The sequence below is a fragment of the Pan paniscus genome, chromosome 7, assembly GCF_029289425.2.
Source record: "Pan paniscus chromosome 7, NHGRI_mPanPan1-v2.0_pri, whole genome shotgun sequence".
Taxonomy (NCBI): domain Eukaryota; kingdom Metazoa; phylum Chordata; class Mammalia; order Primates; family Hominidae; genus Pan; species Pan paniscus.
Genome location: NC_073256.2, coordinates 87,953,659 through 87,973,235, shown reverse-complemented (window position 1 = coordinate 87,973,235; position 19,577 = coordinate 87,953,659). Strand labels below are relative to the sequence as shown.

At 34.3% G+C, this 19,577-nt stretch overlaps 1 long non-coding RNA gene across 1 annotated transcript; it reads left to right on the top strand.

Annotated features, from left to right (window-relative positions):
• The first annotated feature begins 2,549 nt into the window (after positions 1–2,549).
• LOC117974283 (uncharacterized) lies at positions 2,550–19,512 on the top strand. Its single transcript, XR_008626422.2, has 5 exons — positions 2,550–3,040; positions 3,126–3,289; positions 8,280–8,373; positions 17,343–17,410; positions 18,789–19,512. It is a non-coding gene; the product is annotated as an uncharacterized LOC117974283 (long non-coding RNA).
• Positions 19,513–19,577: the final 65 nt, after the last annotated feature.

The following is a 19,577-nucleotide window of genomic DNA, read 5'->3' as shown; positions in this document are numbered from 1 at the left end:
TTATATACTTTAAACTATGCATTATATACCATAAACCTTAAACCATGGTCATTCATGGTTTCCTGCAAAGGCTGCCATCTCTTCGCCAGGCAAGAGAAATGTGGCCTCACTGACCACCATGGAGCTTGCCAAGGGGATGCTGCCCCCATTGTCATTTATATTCAGTGGGTCCCAAAAGAACATGGAAATATCCACATTTGGAGTTTAAGCTATTAATATTTTTTATTACTCTGTGTAAGGTATAGAATTCTTTCCATGGAATTTTAAAAGGGCTTTGATTTCTTGTCATATCAAATATTATAATACATAATGGTTAACATTGACATTCATTTTAACAATATAGGTTTAATGTGATTTTTAAATATAAATTTTCTCAAATAAATGTTTGACTAAAATTTTATTTTAGGATTTGAGTGATGTCAATTTAATTATTTCAGTTCATCTATTTCAGATAAAATAGGATTTTTTATAAAGGGAATTTTTTTGTGAATTTTTCTTAAGTCATAGATGTAATAAATTTGGAAGACTTTTATAATTATAGTCATTTAAAAATTATAATTATAGTCATTTAAAAATTATTTCTTACAGTGGATACTAAACTATTGGTCTAGGTAAAAGGGTATTATTTTTATGGTTTATGTAGCAACTAGAGCTATTGCCAGGTGTCAGTATAAAGCCTAACATGTGAGAATAATTTCTTACTGAAATTATTAAAGAATGCCTTGATTTCTGATGATACAACATATGAATTATGGAGAAATTTCAAATGGTTCTATAATTAGTCATATACTTTAGTGCTAGCCATAATATAGACACTCTGTATCAATAAATTAACCTTATTTAGAGATTGCAATGTATGCTGATTTATCTGTTTGTAAGCTCCTTGTTGAATGGCTTGATTTTTAGGGAGCAGATATTAATAGCATTGATTCTGTAGGATGCTCTCCACTTAGCAACTGCTTCTGCATCTTAGAATATTGTAAATTTGCTACTCTCTAAAGCTACCAAGAGGGACCAAGCCAAGTCTTTGGAAGTATTACTCAATTTGGTTAGATGTACATTTATTAACCATCTATTGTGTGCCAGGCCCTGGGCCAGGTGTTGTGAATACAAAGATAAACAGAACACTTTTCATGTCTAGAATAATTTTCAGTCCAGTAAGGGAGCAATGCTTAAAAAGATAATTTCAGAACAATAGTAGATAACATTTATAAAGCAATTGTTATACCCCAGGCATTTATTGAACAATTAATCAACTGTCTTTCAATGTATCGGTCCCATGTGGTGTAGGTACTATAACTATCCCTGTTTTCGATTCTAACCTGGGCCTCCGAAAACAAAGAAGTGAGGTGTCCTTCTCTGCTATCCTCTTCTTTCTTGATCTCTAATGTGTCTATATTTATATTTTTATATTTTATGCTCTGAAAGGTAAGGCCTCATGTATTTATGTAATGCATCACATATTTTCTACCCCACTTACACATACAGACACACACACACACACACACACACAGGTAGTAAGCCCATTTTTAATTATGCTTAGTTTTCTCATCTAAACAACATTTCCTGTAAACTAAAAGTCAGCAAAATTTTAAGTCAAAATTTTTTTGCAAGTTGAAAATCCACATAAAGGATGCATTAAATAAGTGAATAGAATTTATATTTACATTGTGCTTTTTTTAGGTGCCCCAGTAGATATTAAAGGTAATTTTGGACGTAATTTTCTGCATTTAACTGTACAGCAACTTTATGGATTAAAAAATCTGCGACCTGAGTTTTTGCAGGTAATATATATCTATGGATTTCCATTAACTAAGTTCGGTTCAACAGAGGATAAACTAATTTTGTTTATTATAATTTTTATTATTATCAAAGCTGATTCTGGAATTTTAACAACGTTTTAAAATAAAGATGACATATTTGAATAGTTATAACAGGGTGATGGTGGTAGTGATGATGATGATGATGATAATTGTATTGAGATTGAGTTTTTTAAGTTACAGAAGGATTTCATATGCTATCATGTATGATAAGTATACATCCTTAATTAGTTTGATTTTCTTCATTCTTTGATCATTAGGATTTGTATATCAGTGGAAAAGCCAACTATGGGTATGAATTATCAATACTCCACCATCAATTAAGAAAAACTACTCAGCACACTTGACTTGCTGAGGACAGGTTAAAAGCATTATTTTCATATTTATATTCACCAGCTAATACTGAGTGACTATCAAGCGCATGTGAAATACAACATATTTTTATAGTAAATAGAATTCAATATTGTCACTGTCTTTAAATAAAGAATCAAGAATATATATGTATTTGAAAAATTTCAGCAAAAACAGCAAAATGATAATTGATTGGACTAAGCTACTCATTTGTCATTCATTTTTAATTTACTATACATATAAAAGATAAAGTAAACCTAATTTTAACATCCCTTCCATTTTACCTAACAGAACATATTAACATGAAGCTGTTAGGTGTTACTTAGGGGTGGGAGGAAGTGAGAGGAGGGGCAGAAGGAAGGGCTGTGATCAAATATGTTTGAAAAATACTGAGTTAAAAATGTTAAGTTTTTATTATTTATTATTCATATTAAATAATATTAAATTTATTATTTAATATTTTCCCACTTGCAGGATCTCTCAGAGCCTTTAATATGGTAATGTACATTACATGGAGACAGAGCATTCAACTTCATTCACATGTATTTTACTCGAATATCCTTTAGGTTATTTACATTTTTGCCCCCAAGGAATACATACTGACCCTTGTTAGAAAATATTTTCCTACAGAATAGTTTGAAAACCATCATATTAGCATAATAGCAGAGTTATTTGTATGATATTAATTTTTTCCTGTAGATGCAACAGATCAAAGAGCTGGTAATGGATGAAGACAACGATGGGTGTACTCCTCTACATTATGCATGTAGACAGGGGGGCCCTGGTTCTGTAAATAACCTACTTGGCTTTAATGTGTCCATTCATTCCAAAAGCAAAGATAAGAAATCACCTCTGCATTTTGCAGCCAGGTAAAGGTCAGTCTAGCAATGTATGAACATGTCTTCTTTCTGTTTAATATTTGCTTTGAAAATATGAAACCTAATTTTTTCCAAGTTATGGGCGTATCAATACCTGTCAGAGGCTCCTACAAGACCTGAATGATACGAGGCTTCTGGATGAAGGTGACCTTCATGGAATGACTCCTCTCCATCTGCAGCAAAAAATGGACATGAAAAAGTAGTTCAGCTTCTTCTGAAAAGAGGCGCATTGTTACTCAGGTGAGGATATATGATTGGGGTGTTTATATAGTTTCTTTAATTAGCCATTTTCAGGCTATCTTTTCATTATATTTTTAATTACGTTGTCTAACTTTATATTTCACTAAGTAGTTTTATACATTTTATTTTATCATCAACACGTAACTTCTTAAATACTGGAAGGGGGCCGGGCACGGTGGCTCAAGCCTATAATCCCAGCACTTTGGGAGGCCGAGGCAGGCGGATCACCTGAGATTGGGAGTTCGAGACTAGCCTGACCAACATGGAGAAACCCCATCTCTACTAAAAATACAAAAAAAAATTAGCTGAGCTTGGTGGTGCATGCCTGTAATCCCAGCTACTCAGGCGGCTGAGGAAGGAGAATTGCTTGAATCCGTCTCAAAAAAAAAAAAAAAAATACTGGAAGGGAAGTCAGTATTATTTCCAACTGAAAAAGACTTTGAAGTTTATAGAGTTGAAGAACCTTGTTCAAGGTCACAGAATAAGTGGCTTTGTGCAGAGTCTTTTTCAGAATCTTTGAAATACAGTTTCTTATATTTTAGCTCATCATGCTGCCATCTTCCTATGTAGATACAAAACCATGGTTGTGTATGTGTATGTGTGCACGTACACACACACACACAAACATACAAGTTCAAATACCCTACTTTTTCTTCAGTCTGATGAATGGTAGACATAAAAAGCTCCCCTTGAGTGACAACAGGAAACAGTAAAAATTTCTGAACTTCATTATACTTAAAGGAACTCAAGCACAAGAAACGAAACCAAGTTAAAATATGTAAGCATAATAAAATATGTGGCATAGGTAAATGATATTGTTGTAAAAAAAAAGAATAAAACCTAGGAATATTTTACAGAGGCATGTCATTTGGTACTTCATCAAAGCAGTAGCAAAGAGCTTATTAGGCTGTTTAGAAACACATTTTCTTAACAGAATACTGATGCCAGCAAATTAAGTGATATAACTGCAAAAATGAATGCTTTGCTCAGTTTCTTCTGGTTTACAAGGAAATGCCAAGCAACTGACTTACAAAGGCGACCCAAGTAGAACCAGACCAGACAGTTGTTGCTTAATTACATCATAACTGGAATGGCTGTTATACCCTAAAACATCTGTTCACTAGCACTGAAATTAAATTGTGTCAGGAAATATTTTCTATGTTTAGTTTCAAAAAGTATTAGCAATATGACAAGGCTTCATTATATTTACACCTCAAATTTCTGTGAAAAAGAATAAGCAGTTTTCAAAGTGATTGGGTAAGCATCTTTGAGAGCACAAGAGGAAAGTGTTTCAGACTTGAACTCTTAGAAGAATAAGTGACGCTAAGCTAAATATCTTATAGCCATGTACTATATTATTAGTAGTATTACTAATAACTATTGACCACAAAGACTAACACCACTTCAAAAAAATTTTTTGGATGCAATGTTCAATGAAAAAATAAAACAAGATTTAAGTTGATGTGTATAAGTTCATTATAGCTTTGAAAAAATTATGCATGATACACACGCACTAAGTGTACTTCTCCTACCCCGAAGTGTTTGGTAATGTGTTTATATACTTTCATATCTTAATCCACTAAATAAAAAATATGAGTGAATCACATTACAAATAGATTATTTACAACCATTGAGCTTGAAATTCACTCATTTATTATAAATATTTCATAAATATTTAGTTGCCAGATCTCATTACGCTTTTTGTTGTCATCAGATTTACCTAGAAAGAGCCAAGTGGCATCCCATCCCAAATTTCATCTAAGTGTATGCACACATCTTTTCTTAACTCTTTATCAGTGACCACAATGGCTAGATGGTTTTGCATCATGCATCCATAAGGGTACACTCAGACCATGAAGGTCATTCTTGATAGTAATTTGAAGTGCACAGATCACATAGATGAAGACGGGGTATGTACCATGGTCCTCACACTTACCCAAAATCTCGACATACCAGAAACGTCCAGCATTGCCAGAAAACCCTCCTAGATACCTTCTTCCCTTCCTTGCTCCTTTCCCAGCCTTTTTGGGTGTTTAGCAAGCAGACTCTTGAGGTGAAGTATGAGTCAAAAGGCAACAGAAATGGGAGAATACCAAGGGGTGGATGAATGTTTAGGAATCCACTAGACTCACAGAGGTTGGTCCACAGGCCATTGTGAGTTGATGATAAAGCTTTTACTCCCTGGTAGACTCAGAAAAAGAAAGGAAGGTGTAAGTTTTCACTAAAATAAGTGCTTCATTTTGAAGTATATTGACTTGAAGGACTGCCCTTTATTGTGCTATTATGTCATTCCTTCTTTTGGGGAGAGTAACTATTGAAATGTACATTTGTTCATAAAATGATGGAGACGGACAATTGTTGCCTTTTTCAAAAAAATAGTCTTCATGTGGGGAAACTAAAAACTGGCAACCTTATAACAGTCTCTGAATTTTAAAAAAGTGTACAAGCTTGGGAAACCCCAAATTTGTAAGCCACTGCTCTACAAGATGATAAATCTCAGGAGTATTTTCTTCTGTGTTCAACCCAACATCCGTACCCTGATAGCTGGTCCTCTGTCTTTGTGGAATCATCCCATTGCAAAAGCAGCACAAAACAACCCCCTTGGAATTCATTTTCTCTGTTTTTTTCTCTCTCTCTCTCTGTTTCTCTCTCTCTCTCTGTTTCTCTCTCTCTCTCTGTTTCTCTCTCTCTCTCACACACACACACACACACAGACCCACTTCCCACACATGCACACTCACACCATGTTTGAACTATAAACAGATTAGTTTGAAGCTTGAACACCAGTTTTAAATGCTATGTATTTTGGTATTAAATCATTAGTGTTGCAAATGTCTTTTAGGCAGTTCAGCCATGAAACAAAGCAGATTAGGCATTGTCACCACATTTTCTGTGTCCGTTTCTTCAAAAGAACACTGCGCTTCACTTTGCTGCAAGGGAAGGCCATGCCAAAGCCTTTGCACTTCTGAGCCACAATGCTGACATAGTCCTGAACAAGGAGCAGGCAGGCCTCCTTTTTGCACCTTGCACTTCACAATAAGAACAAGGAGGTGGTTCTTATGACCATCAGGAGCAAAAGGTACACTGTCTGCCTGTCCACTGTCATTTAGTGTTCTCTGGTGTCAGGGATGATTCAAAGTCTGAGAGAAAAGAAATGAGTTTCAGCCATTAATCACAATTTTAAAATATTAGTTGTTTACCTAAATTTTTAAGAAGTCTTTTATTTTTAATTTGTGTGGGTACATAGTAAGTGTATATATTTATCAGGTACATGAGATGTTTTGATACAGGTGTGCAATGCATAATAATCACATCAAGGAGAATGGGGTATCCGTCCTCTCAAGCATTTATTCTTTGTGTTACAAGCAATCCCATTATACTCCTTTAGTTATTTTTAAATGTTTACAGAGTTTTTAAATGTTTTTTTTAGTGACAACAGGCACATTACTTTACCTCGCTGATCTTCAGTTTATATTTCTTTTTTTTTTTTTTTTTTTTTTTTTTTTTTTTTTGAGACGGAGTCTCGCTCTGTCGCCCAGGCTGGAGTGCAGTGGCGCGATCTCGGCTCACTGCAAGCTCCGCCTCCCGGGTTCACGCCATTCTCCTGCCTCAGCCTCCCGAGTAGCTGGGACTACAGGCGCCCGCTACCACGCCCGGCTAATTTTTTGTATTTTTAGTAGAGACGGGGTTTCACCGTGTTAGCCAGGATGGTCTCGATCTCCTGACCTCGTGATCCGCCCGCCTCGGCCTCCCAAAGTGCTGGGATTACAGGCGTGAGCCACCGCGCCCGGCCCCAGTTTATATTTCTTAACAAAATAAAATATGGGCACATAAGACCAAGCTTCGCAGCACTCTTACGAGATTCCAGGGATTCAGGCATGTGTATTGTCTGGCACCATGTCACTGTCAAGCAAACTTCACACTGCCCTCCCTGAACTTGCCTGACATGTGCCAGTAGGAACCCTGAAAGTGGATGCTGGCAAAAATATTACCCAAGGTAAATCCAGATTGTTATCCATGCCCTTTAATGGGATATCTTTTAGCAAATAATCTTTTGTGGTTGTGGGTTTCTAATCCATGTTCTAAGAGTTTTAATTATGATGTTAGAGGGTAGTTTGTCTAATTTCTCATAATATCTCATAATATCACTTTCTGTATAATCACAGATAGACATGCATTAGGGACCAGTGTCACCCAATAGTAGACACAGAATGAACAATTCCATATTCAAGGCAGATCAAGCCCTTGTTTTTGAGCATGGACAGCCTCAAAAATCTCCTGCTGATAGTTCCTTTAAAGCACTTGTTAATGAAAGTGTTCAACCAGAACTTTTCTGTCGATAATACAGATATACTAGATGGGTTTTACTGATAGAGTTAATAGAAAATTAGATAGGATCTTGGAGATAAACGAGCTCCTCTTTGCATCCTGCTGTAGATTTAGTTCCTCCTTGGTATGGTAAGCACCTTCTTACTCTGTTCAATTGGATGATAATGAAGAAAAGGGGCAAACTTTTCTTTGCAGAGGCTGTGCTTATCAATGCACTTTACATATGTTAATTTGTAGTTTAATTCATGAATTAGCTATTAAATATTGGTCCAGTACTGCTTTGATGGTGTAGGTATGTGAATATGGAATCTGTACCGAACATGATTAGGACTGTAAGTACTTCCTATTTTATGACTTCAGGAGAGAAAGAAGATATAGTCCCAGCTTCTTTGAAAGACATTTAGAAGAAGAGACAGAACAATAATTGTAATAGCTATCCCAAAATTTGCCCATATTCCTAATGCCTATTAACAGACAAGGATCCTATTACTGGGTTGATCTCGGTTTACATATTGCTTCCATCAGAACTAAGGGCAAGCATTGCATTTCATGAATAAGCTTAAGTTTAGATTTCTCCTAAAGATATAATCTTGAGTTTCAACTGTTGTGCAGAACAGAAGGTTGAAGACCTGTGCTTGTCTTATGTATTCATTTTTTACAGATGGGATAAATGTCTTAAGGTTTTTAGTCATTATTCTCCAAACAATAAATGTCCAATTTTGGAAATGATCGAATAACTCCCTGAATGCATGAAGGTAAGCTCTCTAAAACAAAACTCTTCCTGGGTTTATGTTTGGCATATATGATGTAAGGATTTATTGTTGTCATCACAATCTAATAATAATAATTTCCATCATGAAATAAAGCTTCTAGTTTCCCATAGGCTATAAGGGAATTTAGACGATAAGTATTTAATGAGGACCTTATTGAATTAAAGAATCCTATTAATTATTTTGTGTAATACAGGATAATATGGTAAACAGATTTTTTTATTCAAACAATCCACACCTGTAACAGAGACTATAAACTGGTGTTTGCTGGCTGAATAAAACCTTAATATGTGTTTTGTTTGGCATGCATGTTATTGCTCTTTCAAATTTGCATGAATTGCTAACATTTGAAACCAGGATGCTTTCCTTAAGGTTCCAGTTATCTGGCTTCTCATAAGAATGAAATTTGGCACCTAAGCCTGCCTTCTCACAAGGCAGGAATTGCTGGGTTCAGCACCAGATGCTTCCCATGGATGTGGCAATCACTCTCCTATTTGAAACACCCCAGTTCTCCCTTTTGTACATTGGGCCTAGTGCCCGGTGTTAGTTGTCACATATAGCCGTTTTTGTGCAATTGCTTTCCTTAGAGTAGAGAAGTTTGAATTATGGCTCTATCCTAACTGTTTAGGATACAAAAAAAGTGATTACAAAAGTAGGGGTGAAATATATAAAGTGCTAAGGGCAATGGTCAGTACATAATTTACCTCCTACTGTTTTATACTGCTTATGTGGTTATTTGTAGTACTAGTATTTTGTTTTTATTTATTGAATAAGGACTTACTATGTGCTAAACATTGTGTGCATTTTTTTCTTTATAATGCCTAATAAAAACTGGAGCCAGTCTAGTACATATGTACTAGTACAAATAGTGTACAGATTATCTTGTTAGGTGGCTGAATCTCATCGAAGGACACATAAATACTCAAGGTTGAAAACAATCTCAAACTTTCTTATTCAGTGATTATAGTTGTTGAAATCTGTCTTAATGAATAATCAGAGATACAGACAGATTTATATAGAATGTTTCCTGCAGCATCATTTATAATTATAAAAAAGGTGAAATATTCACATGTGAAAACATAGTAAAGAATTGAAATTATACCACAATGTTAATAAAAATGGTCTGTTATGCGATTATGAATAGTTTTTAATTTCTTCCTTATGCTACTATATTTTCTAGATAATTTTCTGTGATGACTTGTATTATTTTGGTATTTTGAATACTTTTTAACAAAATTAATGAACTTAAATGTCTTAATTTAGCTCAACATAACACATTTGAATTACTTACACAACATTTCTGAACAGTTGCTCCTGCAATCTGCCCAGCCCCCAGCCAAGGCAGCCCATCCTTTATTTTGCCCATGTTGATTATTAACAAGTTTACAAGCTATAATAAATAACCAGACTTGCCTGTTTCTGCCTTGAACAGCACTGCTGACTAGTCTTGTCTTTATTTTTCATAATGTTTGTTGTGATCCCCAGTACTGACATCCAGTCACCAATAGAGTCTTCCTTGAAGTTTTCTTAGTCCAGTTGGTACCTGACACCACCCAGGGTCCTGTTTCTTCCCTTTTGGATATAGTCTGACCATCTACCCTCAAGTTCTGCAGGTGACATTCACCAGAAGCCCCAGGAGCTCCTGGATGCATTGATGGCAACATATGGGGTATTGTGTCCAGTCCTGGTTCTAAGAGGGCAGCCTGGCCAAGTGGTATTTCTTTCTCAGGGTCATAAATATGGGCCACTAGATTTGAGGTGTCTCAAATTGTTTATGCAGCCCCACAAAAATAGTTCCTTTCCACACACCATAGGGGTGGCTCTAGTGTGACCCTATAAGTGTTCTTTCCCTGAGTGAACTATCTACAGGGTCTTCATCTATTTCTTGTTACAGCATCTATCCCCCACTATCCTGTCCGCTCCCCTCTAAACACATACTCTCTCTGTGTTGCTTGGCATGTGAGGTATAGAAACAAACACATTACTCCAGACTGGGGCAATTCAGAAGACTGAACCTAAATCATGGAAAGACTGTAGACCTGGGATGAAAAATCTCAATTAGGGACAATAAGTTGTCACTGTAAGAAACTGAGTAAAGGAATCAGACAGATTGACTATCCCTTATCCAAACTGCTTGGGACCAGTCGTGTTTTGGATTTCAAGATATTGGCCTATATATAATGGGGTATCATAGGGATGAGATCAAAGTGTAGATACAAAATTCATTTGTGTTTCATATAATCCTTAAAAGCATAGCCTACAGTTAATTTTATACAATATTTTTAATAATTTTGTGCATGAAACAAAGTTTGTGTTAAGTACTTACGTGTGGAATTTTCCACTTGTGGCATCATGTGGGTGCTCAACAAGTATTGGATTTTGGAGCGCTTAGAATTTTAGACTTTCAGATTAGGGTTGCTCAACCTGTAATCTGTATACCCTTTAGAAGCCCAGAAAGACATCAAATCTTAGGCAAAACTAGTGGAATATCTCTTACCCAAATATTAGTACATGCAATTTTACTCTCAAGCACATGGTATTTTTCTGAATCACCTGGTTATTTCTGAAACATGCAGATGTATTTGTAACACTTTGTATTGTAAACTTTGTTCCTGGATGAGATAGATTATAATTTATCCTCGAGATGCAAGAAGCCAAGAAAAGGGAGGGAAATATCTTGTGTGTTATTTTAGAAATGGGATAAAATTCTTTCTAATATATAGTGGCCTGCCCAATATCTTAGGTGGTTTTTCTGTTTGAAAGATACTTTTAGACTTCTGCATGTTGCCTTCCCCAGAGGATAAGTCCTGCGAAGACTACCACATAAGTTTATTTTATCATAATAATTTGAAATTTGCTTTATGTTCTTTGAAAAATATTAAAAATGTTGTTACTATCGATGTGTAATCTACTGGAGATGGCAAATACTGGTCTCGTTTTTTTCATATTATTGTATTATCTACTTGTGAAATAATTTTTCCCTTACCTCCTCAGTTTTCTTCTAATATTTTAACAGTTCCTAATAGCATCATTTAGTGTTATGTCTAGTCTTTATATTTCCTTGGGTAGTTTTGCCTTAATAATGAAGATCTAAAATATCTAAATGATCTTTTGAGAATTACTCTTTTTCCATGACTGTGAGATATGAAGCAATTGAATAACAGCCTTCCAGGATGTTTATTTTTATAATTAATATGCAATAATATATATCTTTTTTCGACTCGAAATGTTTCAACTTTGTTCAAATCACTTAATTTTTAGCAAAATTGTATACTTGTATATTTGATTTTTCAAGAATTATTTTGGGGATTCTGTACTTGACTAACTACTTTGTAAAAATTTTCTACAGATCAAGTATAATTTCAGATATCTTCAATGCCCATTAGAATTAACAGAAAATATGACACCTACAAAGAATATCACATATAAACCTTTTGCAGCCCTCAATGTAAGTTCGGTGTTTTCATTATCTAGGTAGTTTCTAGCCGGGTTCTAAAATGTTTTAATACAATAGTCCCACATTAGGTGGATGGGGAGAATTCCAGTTTTATAATTCTATGTCCATGTCTGCCATGTGACTCAACTGTTTATTTTTTAATAAAGAAAGCAATCTTTTTTTCAATTGCTATAAAGTTCTACCCTTCTTTTCTAATGTTCACTTAAGACCTGCTCCAAACCAGAATCAAATAAACCATGGAGAACACAGGTAACGCTTGCCACCTCTATCCACCTGCATATTCAAGAGTTTCCTCCAGTATAAACCCCAGGAAAATGCAAAGGGTGATATTTTACAGTCACAGCTTTCAAGTTTGGTGAGCCGCTGGGCTCCAAGACAAACTGACCATGGAGAGGTGCCTTCCAGAGGGATGAACCCAATCTAAAGTAGGCTTTGAACACACACCATGGACTTGAACTTCCTAAGTAACTTGTTCCAAAGCAGCTCTTATTTCAAAGATACTTTTACATTTCTAGCCAATGAAGCAATCAAAACCATGCATATGATCCCCTTCAGTCTAAATCAAAGGTCTCAAACTGAAATAACTACAGAGAAAACAGTAATAGACGAGTAACTTAAGCTCCTGGTTAAAAGGACAGTGGCTACTGGGTTCAACAAATCATTGCCATGTGGCAATAGCAGCCCATACTTGTGTAAATATTGACAACAAATTAAAATTGTGTGCATGCAAAACAAAACAGAACAAAACAGATTTGAGGACTGGATTTTCAAATTTTCGTCTAGATTGGTGCTATCTAATATGGGAGCCATTAGTCACATGTGGCTACCTGAATTAAAACTAGTTAAAATTAAATTAAGTTTATAATTTTTTCAGTCACACTGGATACATTTCAAGTGCTCAGTAGCCCATTTGACTTGCAGCTCTTATATTGAACACCACAGGTAGAAGACATTTTTGTCACTGCAGAAAGTTCTATTGGGCAACACTGCTCTAGCCCAGTAAGGAATTTTCATTCACCTTCAATGAGTTCATTTCCCTACCCTGAAGCCTTTGGTACAGACCATGGCAGTAGTCATCACCCAAAGTTAAACCTTTAAGACTTACTGAGCACTTGGAGTGTGAAGGATGCAGAGTCATGGGGATTTTATGCCCTCAACACTGGTGATGGCAACTGACTCACCTTTGCTGTAAGAACTTTAGCTCTCCTGGAGTATGTTATGTTTTGCTATTAGTATAGTTCATAATTGATAGTCCAGTGATCTAATAGTAACTACATTACAGTTATACTTAGAACAATTGTTGCATATGTATGTGTTTCTTAATTTTAATTTTTAAAATAGGCAATACTTCTATCAGAAAGAAAATGTATCTTTTTTTTTGGTCTCCACCATCAGAATAAGAATAGGAAGAAATAAGATCTATGTGGCATCTAAAAAGAAATAGACAATATGTAACAATGGGCAATGTATAATTTAAATGAAATAGGCTCACTTGGATAAATACAGTGCACTCAGTGTCAAACCAGCACAAGAGTTTATGACGTCTTAATAGTTTAGCAAACCTTGCCTTAGATATAAGTGAGCTGAGTGGGGCTTTTCAGGAAGGCAGCTGGCCTGATGGGAAATTATTTTGCACAGAAAGTTTGAAAGTCAGATGGACCAAATAGGAGAACATAAGAAATCAGATACTGAGATTAAGACAAACTGGATCCAGTGAGAGGCTATTTCATTAACGGTTCATGCAAGAGTAGAGCTTCCTTAGAAGCTCTATTAGCACAGCTACAAACACGTTGGATACTTTAAGTCTTATTTACTCTTCATTTGGGTGATATTTAAACTTACATTGTACTTATATACCTTAAGGGGTAGGTTTGCCATATTTGTTATTAGTTTAAAAGCAGAGTTACAAGATTTCGAAACATAATAAGAGGATTGTATTAATGAAAGCACATGGAAAACAACTATCTGTATGTGTCTCTAGTATGGTTTTTGAATATTAGTAACATTTTAATTAAGTGAGTTCCTCTTACAAGTATGTTTCCATATTTTTCATTTTAGCTTGAGAAAAACATTAATTTTAAACGGAAAAAAAGTCACATCTACATGGAAATTTAGTTCAGATCTCAAAAAACAATAGTTAGATCCTATAAGGTTTTTTCTCCCCCAAGAATAGCTAGATATGTAGTTTTATGGGTTCCACTGGGCATCCAACTGACAACAAATATTTGCAACAAGGGGTTCTTTAATTCCCCAAGAATACTGTCTACCAATATACCTCAATTACTTTTCAAATGGTTAGGGTAAAAATAAGTTGAAAATAAAAACAGTGAACCTAGAAATACTCAGTTGTTGATGACACAGTAGTAGTTTTTAAACTGGAATCTCTGGCTGTTTGAATCATAATTACTGTGGTTTGTTTATTAAAATGAAGGTTCATAAGGCCCATCTTAGACCTACTGACCCAGAATATTTGGGAGTAGACCTAGGAATCTAATTTTTAAATAAGCCTCTCAGAGGATTTTTATGAACACCAAGATAGAAAAAGTCTAATACAGTGCTGATGAGAATTATAGCAGAAGGTTTTCCAAAATGTAGGTGGGTGTTCAGTCCAAAAATGTAGAAGTTGTTTGGTGGAATAATTTTGGAAACTACAAACAAATCAAAGTTAATACAAGGAGGCTAAAACAAGAAACCCTAACTTCTATCTAAAAGTAGTTCCAGAAAGATGGATTTTTTTTTTATTTTTAGAGAGAACAATAGAGAGAAAAATTAAGCAGCATACTGTCTGAGAATTTTCCAGAAATAAAAGATATAACTTACCAAATTAAAAAAAATCTTCTCCAGGGGCTAAGCAGACGATCCTGGCTGCATCATTTTTACTTGCAAAATGTTAAACAGTAGTGGTATTAATCAACAAGGGACAGTCTAAATAAACTGCTAAATCCATACAATAGAATATTAAGCAGTATTTAAAAACAATGTTACTGATAATCTTTAAATAACTTTGATATATTTGTAGGCTATGTTGTTGAATAAATAAGCAAGTGGAAGACATAAGCTGAGTAAAAACATAAATACAAAACTACATGTAAGTTTTTGTACATGCATGTTTGTGTTTAGAAATATAGAAAAGGATTTGGGAGGATGAACAAGTTAGTAATGATGATACTACTGGGGAAATGACATCATGCCCAGAATTGGGGCATAGGTGTGGTGAGAAGTAGGGCCTTACCCAATGTTTCAGTATTTTAAAAAAGAATTTGTTTATATATTTCTTTTCTTTTTTGATTGTGGCAAAAAACATAAAGTTAAATTTACTGTCTTAACTGTTTTCAAATGTATAGTTCAGTAGTGTTAATTATTTTCATATTGTTACTCAAGAAATGTCTAGAATTCTTTCATGTTGCAAAACTGAAACCCTGCACTTATTAAACACTAATTTCCCCTCAACCTTCCCCCAGCCCTTGGAAACCACTTTCTATTTTCTGTTTCTATGATTTTCACTAATTTAAGTACTTCATATAAGTGGAATCTTAAAGTATTTGTACTTCTGTGACTTGCTTATTTCATTTACCATAATCTCCTCAAGGTTCATCCATACTAGAGCATGTGATGTGACTTTCTTCTTTTTTAAGGCTGAATAATATTCCATTGTATGTACATACCACATATTCCTTATCTTTTTAAAGAAATACTACATATTACTTATTTGCATGGAATATGTGAAAGGATGGAATATTTTTCCATCTTTTCACTTTCGGTGTGTTGTTCTTATATCTAAACTGAGTCTCTTGTAGACAGCATATAGTTGAATCCTGTGTTTTATCCATTCAGTCAATCTTTGTATTTTAATAGGAGAGTTTAACCAATTTACCTTTAAAGTAATTACTGACAGGAAATAACTTACTATTGCCACTTCATTAATTGTTTTCAGTATGTGGTAGCTCTTTCGTCTCTTTTCTCCTATCTTGCTGTCTTCTTTTGTGTTTCATTGATATTTTTCTTGTAGTGATATGTTTTGATTCCCTTACTGTTTCCTTTTGTGTATATTATATACGTATTTTCTTATCAGTTAACATTGCAATTACATCAAATATCTTAAATGTATAAGAATCTATTTTAAACTGATAACAATTTAACTTCAACTGCATAGAAAAACTCTACTTTGTATTACTTCATCCACATCCACTTTTACATTCTTGATGATGCATAATACTGCTTCTTAATTGCATATCCATTAACATAGATTTAGAGTTACTTTCTATGCTATTGTTTAAATACTTTTATACCAGATTTAAAAGTAATTTTTTTGCTTATAATATGACAGAATTCTATAATTGTCTATATGTTGACCTTTACCAGAGAGTTTTATACTTTTGTATGATTTTGTGTTGCTGTTTAACATTTTTTTCATCTCAATTTGAAGAACTCTCTTCAGTATTTCTTATTGGGCCAGTCTAGTGGTGATGCACTTTCTTGCCCTATGTTTACCCGGGAAAATCTTATTTCTCCTTTATTTACCAGTTATAATATTCTTGGTTGTCAGTTTATTTTCTGTCAGTAGTTTGAATATATCATTCCACTCTCTTCTAGCCTGCAATGTTTCTGCCTAGAAATTTGCTGATAATCATATTGGAGCTACTGGGTATGTGATAGCTTGCTTTTCTCTTGCTGATTTCAAAATTGTCTCTGTCTGAATTTTGACAGTTTGATTATAATGTGTCTCAGGATAGCTCACTTTAAATTTATGCTAGTTGAAGTTCTTTGAGCTTCTTGAATGTGTGTGTTCATTTCTTTTCTCAGATTAGGGAGATTTTCAGTCATTATTTATTCAAATAGGCTTTCTAATCCTCCATCTTCTTTTTCTCCTTTGGAACTTTTCATAATGTGCATGCTGTTCTGCTTGTTTTCTTTAAATCCCTTAGGCTCTCTTCACTTTTCTTTTTTCTTTTTTCTTTTTGCTCTTCAGACTTGATAGTTTTGAATATCCTGTCATTGAATTCACTCATTGTTTCTTCTGCCTGGCTACAAATGCTGGAGGCCTCTCAAGCCTTTTCTAGGGATTAATCTTCTCTGGGCTTGTGCTTGTTATCTACCAGTTGAAGAAGCTTACCTCTCTTTAGAAAAGGCTGGAGACCTCTCAGGCCTTTTCTAGGGATTCATCTTCTCTGGGCTTGTGCTTGTTATCTACCAGTTGAAGAGGCTTACCTCTCTTTACTCAGTACCTCCCCTCAGTATATGTCTGTGGTACTGCAGCCTCTCTGGTGCTGTAGCAAGTCATGATACTGGGACACTGCCTAGTGTCTGTCTGTGACACTGTATCTTCTCTGGCAGTAGACTAAGTCCCAGTGACCAACTTTGTTATCAGTGATCCTCTCCTGGCACTTATTCCTTTCAGAGCTTAGATTCAGGCAAGATAAAAAACATTTTCTTGGGTAGCCTCTCAGAAGTCAGAACATTGGATGTATCTTTCACTCTTTTTTTTCTCTTATTCCAGGGAGAAACCAGGAGTTGAAAGTTTTTTTTCCCCAATGACACTGTGCTGTGCCAGAGAGAAGAGCTGTGGTGAGTAAAGGCCATGAATTTTTCTACTGTCTTTGATATGGTTCTTTTTGGTTACATGCTCACCTAGGGTTTAGGCATCTCTTAACTAGGTTCTGCATTGCTCACAAAGGTAATGGTCTGTGTATTGTTTTTAATTACATATCTCTGTGGAGGAGGACTTCCTGTTTTGCTACCTTATTGACATTCATCCCTCTATGTATTTCTCGAATAATTAAAAACCAATTTTTAAATAAATATTAGTAGTTACAAATAATTCTAATGAAAATTTATAGTCTAGATTTAACTTAACAAATATTTATGTGTATTCTACTATATAAAAACTTTCTGGAAGGATAAGCCTGAATTCCTTCATGGACAGAATGAGGATATAACTCTTGATAATTTACCTTTAATGTCATTTCCTGTTGTAACCCTATATAAGATTAAAAAACTTATGTTACCTCAAGCAGTCAGACATCTAAAGTGACAAACTGTGTCAAATAATTGTACTTGCGTGAAATGGTTCTCCGTTTTTTTATCTTGATGTAATTTTTAATTTTTCCAATTTTCAAAAATAAGTGTCACTTTTACAATATCAAAATAAAGTTATAGAGCCAGACAATAAAAATATTAGTTTATACTCAGTAATTTATTATTATTGTATTTTTATTACTCTTTATTTCTGAGGCAGTGTTACAATATAACCGCACAGAGCTTCTCCATCATCCTGTGTGTATTTACTCATGAAATGCTGGATATTAAGTAGTATTTATTGTTTAATGCTGTGCCTATTGAATCTATTTAAAAGTCTTCAAAACAATTATGTTTTAGTGGTATTTTAATGTTTTCAATTTTGTTATTTTAATGTTTTACACTTGAAAAAGAATAAGCATGAAAGGCAAATATTGGTATTGAAATACTGGCATTGTTTACCTTTATCATTAAATGAAATGTTTAGGAGGTGGGAGAAAATTATTATGTAAGACATGAAGAAACTTCCTAGAGCCTACAATTTGTTTATCTTTAACATTAAATTGAATATTTTGGGAATGGGAAGGAATTATTATGTCAAACATGGAGAGGCACTCTGAAGCCTACAGTGTAGTGGACATAGAAGTGAGAGGTGTGTTCTGGGAAGAGCGTTCATCTTGGTTTCGGATTATATGGGCTAAAGATCCTACTCTTTCATTAATTTGTGAAGTCATAATTTCCTCAGAACTTGAGATTCCTTCTCTGAAAATGAAAAAGGTGAATTAGAAGATTTACTTGATTTTAAACTTCAGTGACTTTCCAAACTAGGTTTCTGAAAGAGATTACTACCACTTTTCCCACAGGTATCTGAAGTAAATATTTTTGTTTAAAATGACTCAATTCTGGTTTGCTTATTTTTTTTTTGTAGGTTGGCTTACGGATTTATAGCCCATATGATAAATCTAGGATTTTACTGTCTTGGTCTCATACCAATGACCTTTCTTGTTGTCAGAATAAAACCAGGAATGGGCTTTCAACTCCGCTGGAATCATCAATAAAACTAGTGATCATTCAGAAATACTAGATAACATGGTAATTTCAAATTTTGACTTTTTAAAATACAGGATTATAAAAAGTGTATTTTTTCTTAAGAATACTAAACCATAATAAATCTGAAATATCAAAACTTTGATTACTATAGATAGCCTGTAAAAATTTGTATATGGTATGAATTTCTTCTAAAATCCTTTGTGGAATAAGAGAGAATATAAACAAACAGGTCAATTAATGATTTTGTAAACTAATTTAAAAGGAATTGACATTTTTAGATGCTAGCTTAAATGCCGAAGTGTATAACTTTAAAATAGGTCTATAAGAAAGCACATTCGTAGTTGTCAGGGAAAGAGGGGCATGGGAATGGGGAGAGATGTTTTGTAGGTATGTGATTTCCATTTGAAAAGATGAAAAAGTTATGGAACCAGATAATGGTGATGGTGGTATAACATTGTGAATACACTTATTGCCACTGAATTTTATATTTTAAAATGTAAATGTACATGTAAAATGTAACACTTTTAAAATGGTAAATTTTATATATGTATTTTACCACAATAAAAATTTTATGTAGGTCTACAGATTCATATTCTTTTATAATTCCATTGGCAATTTTTGAACTTCTCTTAATAAGGACATTATGAAATGTGGGTGTGTTCATCTC